Source organism: Saccopteryx leptura, chromosome 7 (genome assembly GCF_036850995.1).
Source record: "Saccopteryx leptura isolate mSacLep1 chromosome 7, mSacLep1_pri_phased_curated, whole genome shotgun sequence".
Classification (NCBI taxonomy): domain Eukaryota; kingdom Metazoa; phylum Chordata; class Mammalia; order Chiroptera; family Emballonuridae; genus Saccopteryx; species Saccopteryx leptura.
Genome location: NC_089509.1, coordinates 117,986,121 through 117,996,033, shown reverse-complemented (window position 1 = coordinate 117,996,033; position 9,913 = coordinate 117,986,121). Strand labels below are relative to the sequence as shown.

Genomic DNA, 9,913 nt, shown 5'->3' with positions numbered 1-9,913 from the left:
CTTAGTTAACAGCAGTTGTGATGCGAACTACAGTTTCTGGTCGTTTTGTGACACTGAAAAGTGTTGCATAACAGTTGCCTTTTGTAGACCTAGTGCGGCCCGCCGAACGGCTGTGATCTTGCTCTGCGGCCCACATGCTGAGTTGAGTTTGAGACCCCTGGCCTAAGGCAAGGCCATGGAGCCACCCTCAGCACCCAGGGCCAATTTGCTCCAACCGAGCCATGGCTGCAGGAGGGGAAGAGAGAGAAACAGAGAGAGAAGGGAGAGGGAGAGAGGTGGAGAAGCAAATGGTCACTTCTCCTGTGTGCCCTGACCAGGTATTGAACCTGGGACCTCCACACGGAGGGCCGACGCTCTACCACTGAGCCAACCAGCCAGGGCCCCGTCGTCTTTTTATCTTATTTATTTATTGATTTATTGTATTTTTCCAAGGCTAGAAGCGGGGAGGCTCTGCCCCTCTGGGATGTTGTTCCGTTGCGGCTGGAGCCATTCTAGCACCTGAGGTGGAAGCCATGGAGCCATCCTCGGCACCCAGGCCAACTTCACTCCAATGGGGCCTTGGCTGCAGGAAGGGAAGAGACAGAGAGAATGGAGAGGCGGAAGGGTGGAGAAGCAGATGGGCGCTTCTCCTGTGTGCCCTGGGTGGGAATCAAACCCAGGACTTCTACATGCCAGGCCGATGCTCTACCACTGAGCCAACCAGGAGTCCTTTAGAAACCACTTTGTCATCTCCCAGCAAAGAGGCAGAGAAACACTTGTTGTAACTCAGCAGTGCCTTACGATTAGATTTAGTGCCTTTTTTTAAATTTTTTTACAGGGACAGAAAGAGAGAGTCAGATAGAGGGACAGACAGACAAGAACGGAGAGAGATGAGAAGCATCAATCATCAGTTTTTCGTTGTGACACCTTAGTTGTTCATTGATTGCTTTCTCATATGTGCCTTGACCGCAGGCCTTCAGCAGACAGAGCAACCCCCTGCTCAAGCCAGTGACCTTGGGTCCATGCTAGTGAGCTTTTTGCTCAAGCCAGATGAGCTTGCGCTCAAGCTGGCAACCCTGGGGTCTCAAACCTGGGTCCTTCCGCATCCCAGTCCTACGCTCTATCCACTGCACCACCGCCTGGTCAGGCTAGTGCCTTTTTGATAAATGACATTTTATAGTACAATCCATTTTCAGAAAACCATGTCTATCCATCTGTCTGTAAGTCTATGACTCGGTCACGACAGCTCTAGACCTGTGTTCAACAAATCTTTTTTTTTTTTTAATTTTTCATACTGTTGGGGTTATCAATCTAAAAAATGTGTATCTTTTTTGTTTTTCAAAACACAAACGTCATCCCCCCCCACCCTGAGCTCAGAGGAGAGAGTTCCTTCCCTGTCCCCACGACTGACTCCACCCTCCCCCGCCAAGATCGAATCACCATCATCATCTTCCTGTCTATCCTCCCAGAAAATGTGTAACCGCCACTGCTGTTATTGCCACGATGGCGTCTCACTGTACACACTGCCCTGCCACGTGCTCTTCCCCAGAGATCAAGGTCAGCTTCCCAATGGCTGTTCTCCCTCCCTCCACACACCTGTTTCCTTGTACAGAACACACCACAGTCCTGTGGGTGTTTCGGCTTGTTTCTGACCCACGCAGTTCAATGATTCTGTCTATCCGCGTTCCGATCTTCCGGTTATAATCGAGCCTCTGCATTTCTGGAAGGGACGGCTCACGTCACGGTGCGTTTCCACAGGTCCCTCCGTCACGCCCGCACACTTACTTCCCCACACGCCATTTCGTATCCTCCTCAGCAGTCCCGCGGCGTCCCGTGGGTGGTTTGCTTGCTATTTCACGGAATTTACGGTCTAATCTCGGGTAATTTAGTTTCGCATGCAGTTGACTCTGCCATTCCAAAGATAACCTATGTATCGCATTGACTCGCAGACAAATGCCCCTCGGGCGAGTTTATCTCTCTCAGTAGAACAGCACGCTCTCCTCACGGAAGCCCCGCGATTGTCTCGTAAAATGTGTTCTTAGCTGTTCCAACCCTACGGCTGTTAGAAACGAGAGTCCCCCTCTGTCACTCTTCCTAAATGTTTCACTTTCAGAGAAGGAAAGGCCATTGAGTCTTGCTTATTTCTTGTAAAGCCGTGTAGCTCACTGACGTCCCCTGTAGGTTCCAATAATTCCTTCAGTTGACTCTTGGTTTTTTTTTTCTGTTAGGCAACCATGTAACCTTCAAATGATTTCTTATCTAATGACATGGGCTGCTACTTTCAAAACAATAAAGAATTATAGTGGATACAGGTGTTCATCTCACAGCCATGATTTGAATTTTTTTTTTTAATTTCTATTTATTGACATCAGAGAGAGAGAGAGGAAGAGAGACACAGGAACGTTAATCTGTTCCTGTCTGTGCCCTGACCGGGGATCGAACTGACCACCTCTGAGCTTTGGAATGATGCTCTAACCAACTGAGCTCATCAGCCAGGACATCATGACTTGAATTTGAATGACTTGATGTGTCACCATTAAGCATGACGATGATTGGTGCTTTGGGAATTTTTTAAAGAGCTTGTTAAATGGCGACAATGCATTCATACACACACACACACACACACACACACACACTAAGGGCGGTCTGTTTAGTGTGTGCGTGTGAAATTAAGATATGTTCAGTTTTACCCAACGAGTTTCATTGCTATTTTACTCGTTATTTTCCTTCTTTGACTGCCTAAATGCTGAAGTAATTACTAGACTCACAGGCCTGTGTCCGTCGTGGTGGATGTGTTGGTTTTTAAATCCCTGAGGAGGGACGTTTAGACCGCACAGATTGGGGGTGGAGATGATTCCAAAGTCACTCGGCATGTAGGTCTCGGACCCGTTCCTTCAAGGTTGAGGTGGAGGGAAGGGGCACGTTTTTCAGCGGCTCGCAGCTTCTCTCTGCTGCTGTCTCACAGGGCGCAGGAGTGTTAGGGTGTGGGAGCCGGGGAGCCCGGCGCGGCCACAGGGTTTCCTCCGTGCTCTGCAGGGAGTGTTAGGGAGTGGGAGCCGGGGAGCCTGGAGCGCCGGCAGCCACAGGGTTTCCTCCGTGCTCTGCAGGGAGTGTTCGGGGTGGGAGCCGGGGAGCCCGGAGCGCCGGCGGCCACAGGGTTTCCTCCGTGCTCTGCAGGGGCAGCCCCTGCTCGTTGGCTTGTTCGTGTGTCTGTTTCTTTGGTTGGTTTGCCTGGCTTGGTCATCAAGGGCAAGTGTGTCAGACTCTGCATTTGACACCAGAACCCTCCTGCCCCACCCGGCTTTGAGCCCCTGGTCACCCAGGTGAGCGGCTGGTCGCGGGGTTCCTCTCCCCCTGGTGAACAAGGTAACGGAAGTCACGTGCGGGTGTTTCCCTTTCTTTCCTCCATTCCCCTCTGCACGTGGTCCCACACACGTCCATCAGGTTTTCTGTCTGGGGACCTTCCGTGTTTCCCCGGACACGGTGCTTCTCCCCACTGCTCACCGGATGCCACCGTCAGCGAGGCAGATAGGAAGTAAGCCCCAGTCACAGCTGGATGAGGAGATCCCCACACACACCCGTGTACACACACACACACACACACACACACACACACACACACACGCATGCACACAAACCTGATCACAACACCATTTTGGCCAAAGTCTGAAACACGGGCAGGTTGAGAGAGACCTACAGGGAGTCAGAAGGCCACTGGCGTGAGGCCTGGGCCAGCTGCTGGCGTGGAAGCGAGATGCTGGCTATTTCTTTTCAGATGAAAGGCCGGCCCTGGGGCGGGGGGCAGGTGTCTGTGCTGGGAGCGTTTCCACAGCCCCGGGAGCCTGCTCTGGGCGCTCTGCAGCCTGACGGGTCCCCAGGCCAGGGCTCACAGCACCTCAGCGCCGGTCCTGCTCAGAGGTAGGCACCCCCATTCTTCCTCCAGTTACCTACCTCCAGGTCGACGCTGGGCGTCCCGGGCGGACAAAACCGATGAATAACGCCCCTGGTAAGAGGGTTCCTGGCTGAGTGAGTCCCCATCCCCTGCCTGTGGCACGTGGCAGAGGGGACCACAATAGCCAAAGCCACCAAGACCCTCCCTTTATTTTCTTCTGTTTGCTGTTGCTGTTTTTCCAAAACACGTCCACATAATAAATTACTGTGGTTTACCTTCGTACGTGTCGGAGGTTCAAACAGAACTGTTCCAACTTGAAGAGCTCAGAGCCGGTTCCCAGTCTCCTAACCCGTGGATGGGGCGGGGGCTACCTGGGGACACCAGCTTCCTACCCCGCCCCACCCGAGAGAGGAGAGAGAGCCGCGCTCAGGCGGAGGGCATGGCTATTTGAAGACGCCCCCCTCCCCGCCAGACCAAGCCTCGACCCACCCAGGTGGAAATGAAGAACAGACATCTTGTCACGGACCCAACCTTTCCTCCCTCTTTCTGGGCTGCAGTTCTCGGGAAACGGGAGGGGCGTTTGAGGAAACAGATCTAAAGAAATGTCGAGAGTCCATAAAAAAATAATTATAACCATGAGCCACGGGGAAGAGGAAGTGGGCTCGGGAGTCTGATAAATAGGGTTTTATTAACTTGTTAACCTCGGTGGCCTACGGAGGAAGCTAAAAGCGAGACCTTTCGGCCCGGCGGTGACCGATACACGCTGGGACTCGACAGGCAGGCGGAGCCCAGAGGGATATGTTTATAGGAAGAGAGAAAACGCAGTCACAACAAGGCATGCTTCCCCTCTCTTCATTCCCGGGGGAGGAGTGTTTGCTGGAAGCTGGAGATATTTCATCCAGCGTCATAGCAGAGATAAAAGACCTGACTTTATTTTTCCTTAATAAGTATAAAGCAATATGAAAGAAAATGTATGTCTTCCTTTCATGGGAAGATGAACTCATGTTTGGGGAACATAAATCTAAGCCTGGAAATCGGGGGCGTCCAGCCACCCCTGCTCCCAGCCTGCCGCCAGGGCTCAGAGAGAGGCAGGGACCACATGGCATGCTTCCCGACCAGGGACCACTGTCCCTCCTCCCCCCGGAAACCCAGCACATGGCCACAGCTGGTTGGAAGAAGGGGGCCTTGGTGTCTCTCTCTGTGACATTAGCGAGGCTGCAGTTCTTGCCAACTCAACGGCCCTTTGAGCAGAGCCTGGGCCCAGCTGCGGGTCTGGGGTCGCTGGCTCCAGACCGATGAATTCCAGTGGCTCCTGGAATTGGCATCCCAGCTCCCCACAGAGAGACTGAAGCCAGCAGGGGCCCGGCCGCTACACACAGCCACCCTGGCCATGGCTTCGCACGGCATGCCAGCTCCGAACTTCCCAAACGTCTCCTCCCGTCTCTCAGAAGTTCCTACTCCTTCTAACGACCCCATGACCTGTCCCTTCACGTACCAGGACCCTCCTCTCTTTGTGGCCTGCTGTGGCCCACCCTCCCTTCGCTCCCTGGCCTGTGCCAGGGCCCTGGTGCAAAACTCTCCCTCGGGGGGCCACCTCGGAGATCCAGGTCCTTGTCACACGACCTCTGTGAGGAGGCCGCCAGGTCTGCTCGGTTGGGCCCCCCGCCCCGCTTTTCTCCTCCAGAGCACAGGTCACATTGTAGCTCATGAAATTGGGCATCTACTTCATTTCTGTAACCTGCTGCTCATTTGCTTCCCCGTAGAACAGGGGTCCCCAAACTTTTTACACAGGGGGCCAGTTCACTGTCCCTCAGACCATTGGAGGGCCGGACTATAAAAAAAACTATGAACAAATCCCTATGCACACTGCATATATCTTATTTTAAAGTAAAAAACAAAACAAAACGGGAACAAATATAACATTTAAAATAAAGAAAATAAAGAATAAGTAAATTTAAATCAACAAACTGACCAGTATTTCAATGGGAACTATGCTCCTCTCACTGACCACCAATGAAAGAGGTGCCCCTTCCAGAAGTGCGGCGGGGGGCTGGATAAATGGCCTCAGGGGGCCGCATGTGGCCTGTGGGCGGTAGTTTGGGGACCCCTGCCGTAGAAGGTAAGCACCACAAGGCGGGGCGGGGGAGGGGGCTGTCCGTTTTCCTCGCCAAGGTGCCCAAACACCAAACCAAATGGGAGTTTCCGCACCATCGGCCACAGCCCGTTCCCATCGAATGCGCCTCCGTGTTGGCGTGTGGCGCTTGCCCCATCCTTTCCAAGACAGTAACCAGGGGCAGGGGGTGCGGAGGGAGGAGAGGGGAGAAGAGCCCTCCCGAAAGGGCCTGGCCTGGTGTCTCTTCGTCCCCACTGAGAACGCAGGGCTCTATCTAGAGAAGCCTGCAGGCAGCGCCTGCGCTGAGGTTTGCCTTGGGGGGGGGGCAGAGGGCCTCCAAACAGTAGGCGGGGGTCCAGGATTTACAAGTGATGGCACCGGGCCCGCCCAGACTCGGAGCCAAGAGCTGCGCTCCGGCTCCAAAGTTCCTGGCTTGCTTGCGTTGGGCGGCAGACCAGGGCGGGGGCTCGAGCCCAGCCACTTGCATCTAAATACTTGTGAAGTGTTTCATCTGAGTGCTTCTCCCGAAAGACTCAGGATGGAGAGGGCGACCCCAGGCCGTTGGGAATCAAAGACTCTGTTGTTCGGGCCTTCCGACCTTCATTCAACCAGGAGCCCTCTCCAAGGGGCAGACATAGTTTTCTCTTCTTCCTTTCCTTTCCTTTCCTTTCCTTTCCTTTCCTTTCCTTTCCTTTTTCCTTTCCTTTCCTTTCCTTTCCTTTCCTTCCCCTTCCCCTTCCCCTTCCCCTTTCTGTCCTCCCTCCCTCCCTCCCTTCTTCCTTCTTTTCTTTTTCTTTCTTCCTTCCTTCCTTTCTCTCTCTCTCTCTCTCTCTCTCTCTCTTTCTCTTTCTTTCTTTCTCTCTTTCTCTTTCTTTCCTTTCTCTCTCTCTCTCTCTCTTTCTTTCTCTCTCTCTCTCTCTTTTCTCCTTTCACTCACTCAGGGCACATATTTTATTTATTTTTGTCCTACTTAGCAGGGAAGTTACCTAAAGACGTAGGAATTTCAGGATCGAAAAAGAAAACCTATTCACCGGGAGCTAACGAGTTCGTCAGCGATCGTGCAGTCTGATCTGTCGGAAAGGACGGGGAGGCCAGAGGGGAAATCACAGCCCTGCCGAGTTGGTGATAACCCCAGGTTAACATAATACAAGCCACACAAATTATTTTATCCGCTGCCATGTGAATTAACCTTTGTGCGCGCCCGGCGCTGGAAACCCAACCCGAGGCCGCTTTCCGGCGGAGGCTCCCCGAGGTGGGACGCTGCCCAGATGTCTGTGCTGCCCGCGCCCTCGGCGGAGGCCCGCCTGTGTTCTCCTCTCGGGAGTCGGCACCTCTGTTCAGCGTTGCCACGCCACGCAGCCCGGCACCGCCGAACTGGAGCTGATAGTTTCACAGAATAAGAAACGTAAGAAAGAGTGACTTCTTACTGCCCTGCCTGTCTACTTCAAGACGTTCGTTTGAAAAGTTTCAAGGAAAAATAAATTTGATAGCCAAGGTCTGGAGGTCTTCACGGTTAAGCCCAATTATTTTTCTTGACCCAGTAACACATTGATAGGGCACCGTGTCCACCTATCTTTAGGGTGGTTATGGTCAAGACAGCTAACTGAAAGAGCCCATCTATCTATCTATCTATTTAAATTCCCAGTCTCACCTGTAGACATGTTCCCTGAGAAAACAGTAAAAATATGTAGCCTGGGGTTTATTTATGTGCAGGAATGTCACATGTAACCCTCTTTTATAACAGTGAGGAAAATAAGAACTTAAGGAACAGCAGAAGAACAGCCAACTCATTTCAGGTATGAGCGCAACACAGAGTATTAAAATCCATAAACACAATATTCTCACCGAATATTAAAGGTCATGGGGAAGTCTAAAAAAAAAAAAAAAAAAAAAGAGAGAGAGGAAAAAAATGCGGACAGAAGTTATGTCTGAATGGCGCACTGACGGATGATTTTATTTTCTCTTTTATACTTTTTCAATTTCCCTTTTGTAAAAAAAAAAAAAGAAAAACCCAGGATGTATATATTACTTTTATTCTCTGGAGAAATAGTGAATGCCATCTTGAAATAAAAAGACACAGAATTGCGTGTCATAAACTGGGATGGACATCGGCCATGCGGTCTTGTTCCGTTTGGTGCTTGAGGGCCACACAGGCAAGCAGCCACCGGTGTCCTGTGCACCTGGCTGGAACGTGCCCAGTCCCCAAGCTCAATGCCCTTGTGCCCTTTGGCCGAATAAAAGTGTCTCGAACTTTCTTGGGGCAATGAACCCTAGCCGGCTAACCTTCCCTTAGTCTGAGGAGGCGCCCTGGTCCCCGCAGAGGGACCAGTGACCGCTGCTGCTGACCTCTTAGAGACCCAGGAATCTCTCCCCTCCTCTTTCTCACGTCCTGACATCCCCTCTAGTCTCTTTCCTTTTTCTTCTCTGCTGTCACGAGACCAACTATGCATGGAGCAGGGGCCAGGGTCGGTCCCCAGGGTGGTGCGAAGGCATGAAACCAATGGCATTTCCCTCTCCAGGCCGGAGTTTACTTTCCGAAAGTCGAGGAGATGCCTACAGCTGCCTCCCCGGCTCCAGCAAACATAAACGATGTCTCTGAGAAAACGAGCACTTGATTAATGCAACCCGTGCGGGCCAAGGGCCCCAAGGTTCCACGGAGAACAGGGAAGCCAGTAAAAATGCCTGTCTGATGACCGAGGCCCGGGCCAGCCGGGGAGCCCGCTGCACGGCTGCCGCGGGCGCTCTGCATCCCCGACACCTGGACACCTCCAGGCGCAACCCCTGCGAACGAGAGGCTGTCCCGCACGGCCAGCCGCCACGGGCGCTCTGCATCCCCGACACCTGGACACCTCCAGGCGCAACCCCTGCGAACGAGAGGCTGTCCCGTCCCACCGGGTGGAGAGTCCGTTTCCTCATTTAGTTTTATTTGATGGTTAGGAAAGCATTTATTAGCCAGCAAAATAGGCACGCCCCATAAAAAGTCTAAGCCCTGCGGCATACAATCCAACCCCCATGTCTGACACACGCATGACAGACCTATTAACATGGCGAGGGGCCTCCCAGCACGGGATGTGTCTGGTCAGCTCGAACTGGGCAGTCACCACCCGCCTCCCCTGCACCGTGTCTCCTCACCGAGGAGCCCAGGCTGTCCTCGTGACTCTTCCCACCACCCTGGCGTGTCAGGTGAGGGGCTCCTCCTCTTCACAGAGCGTCCCCACCCCTCGATCCCGGGGAGAGCCTAGTCCACGGGGGGTCAGCTCCGGTGAAGAAATGCTGTACTTGGCCCTGGCCGGTTGGCTCAGTGGTGGAGCGTCGGCCTGGCGTGCAGGAGTCCCGGGTTCGATTCCCGGCCAGGGCACACAGGAGAGGCGTCTATCTGCTTCTCCACCCCTCCCCCTCTCCTTCCTCTCTGTCTCTCTCTTCCCCTCCCGCAGCGGGGCTCCATTGGAGCAAGGATGGCCCGGGCACTGGGGATGGCTCCTTGGCCTCTGCCCCAGGCACTAGAGTGGCTCTGGTCACGACAGAGCGACGCCCCGGAGGGGCAGAGCATCGCCCCCTGGTGGGCAGAGCGTCGCCCCCTGGTGGGCGTGCTGGGTGGATCCCTGTCGGGCGCATGTGGGAGTCTGTCTGACTGTCTCTCCCCGTTTCCAGCTTCGGAAAAATACAAAAAAACAAAAACAAAAAAACAAACAAACAAAAAAAAGAAATGCTGTACTCAACTGATTTCGGAACTGCTGGCCGGATGTTGGGTTGCTTACCGTTACATCCGTGGAGCACGTGTTTATTCAGTGCCTTCTGCGCTGGAGCATGGACACGGGGGCTGTAGGACTTGGTGGGGGGGAGGGAGGACAGACAGACATGGCACCCTGCAGAGGAGCGTGTGAAGGGGTCACTCGCCATTGTGTGATAACATTGGCCACCGCCAAGAG

At 53.4% G+C, this 9,913-nt stretch overlaps 1 non-coding gene across 1 annotated transcript; it reads right to left on the bottom strand.

Moving 5' to 3' along the window:
• Positions 1-305: 305 nt before the first annotated feature.
• On the bottom strand, positions 306-381 carry TRNAG-UCC (transfer RNA glycine (anticodon UCC)). The gene has a single exon. It is a non-coding gene; the product is annotated as a tRNA-Gly (tRNA).
• Positions 382-9,913: the final 9,532 nt, after the last annotated feature.